The sequence below is a fragment of the Suricata suricatta genome, chromosome X (assembly GCF_006229205.1).
Source record: "Suricata suricatta isolate VVHF042 chromosome X, meerkat_22Aug2017_6uvM2_HiC, whole genome shotgun sequence".
Lineage (NCBI taxonomy): Eukaryota > Metazoa > Chordata > Mammalia > Carnivora > Herpestidae > Suricata > Suricata suricatta.
Window position 1 is genome coordinate 1,587,414 of NC_043717.1, and position 1,497 is coordinate 1,588,910.

Genomic DNA, 1,497 nt, shown 5'->3' on the forward strand with positions numbered 1-1,497 from the left:
ACCATAAAAACATACAGAGATAATCAGTGTTCTCCCTTGAATGTGCCAAAAATTTAAAAGTACGTGGCTCGGAGAAACCTGTAATTACCTGGCTGATCCGGGGGAAAATGTTGGAACTCGTAATTACTTAGACTGAATGTTTGCACAGCACTAATTTTCCAATTACACTGATTGAAAGGGCGTCCTTGACCTGATTCTAAGGATTGTAATTTATCGTCTCTTGAAAATTCGCTTTCTTTTAAAAAAATTTTTTTGGTTTTACTTATTTTTGAGAGACAGAGAGAGACAGCGTGAGCAGGGGAGGGTCAGAGAGAGAAGGAGACACAGAATCCGAAGCAGCTCCAGACTCTGAGCTAGCTGTCAGCACAGAGCCCGACACGGGGATGAACCCATAAACCATGAGATCATGACCCGAGCCAAAGCCGGACGCTCAACCCACTGAGCCACCCAGGCGCCCTGGAAAATTTGCATTCTTGTGCAAGATTGTTATGACAGACACAGGTTGGTGCATCCCCTGGGAAAGGGGGGACCACATGGCTGTCAAGACAGGGGGTTGAGTCTAAATCTGCCATCACGGAAGGGGAGTAAAAGTGCACTGTTAGGATCTTCACCCAGACATCAAGGGATGTCCCTCCACGGTCGCCCCAGAGAGAAGGGTCTGTCCCCCAGGTGGCCGCACATGATGGAGAATCCATCCCAACGTGTTCTGGACAATCTGCTTCCATTTCCCTCCATTGCTACATGCTTCCTGTGTAGGTTTCCAGAACTTTCTTCCAGACGCGGGCCCCACAAACGCACACTCACAGATGTACATGCTTCCCCAGGGGGTCGTTTTCACGTCGTGCTCAGAATTTGGCCAATCGCTTTTTTCATGTCCGTAGGTCTTAGAAATCCTTTCGCTGATGCAAAGGGGAGGTTCGTCCATTTTGTTTCTTATTAATTTTTTAAATGTTTATTTATTTTGAGAGAAAGAGAGACAGCAGGGGAGGGGCAGAGAGAGAGACAATCCCAGCAGGCTCTAACCAATCAGCATAGAGCCCAGTGCAGGGTTCAGACCCACAAACCATGAGATCATAACCTGAGACAAAACCAAGAGTCAGACGCCGAGGGCACTGGGTCACACAGGTGCTCCTGGGCATTATTTTCTCCAAGAGAAACCATGAGATCATGACCCGAGCCAGTTATCTCCCAGGCACAAGGCGCTTTTCAAGGTGCAATCCGGGCTGCTGCTGGTGGTGACGGTGAAACATGGAGATGTAACCGAAACACACAGTAAACTTCTGAGCTGCCAGCACGTTCTGAAAGGGAACTAGCAGACGCAATAGCCTAAAGGTAAACGGATGAGACACGTGCCTTCCACCAGCAATTTCTACTTGGACACAAAGCAGAGGGGAAAACATGCAACTAGGAATACATATGGTGCATAATGTACTATTTTTTATAGTTTATTGTCAAATTGGTTTTCATATAACACCCAGTGCTTCTCCCCACAAGTGC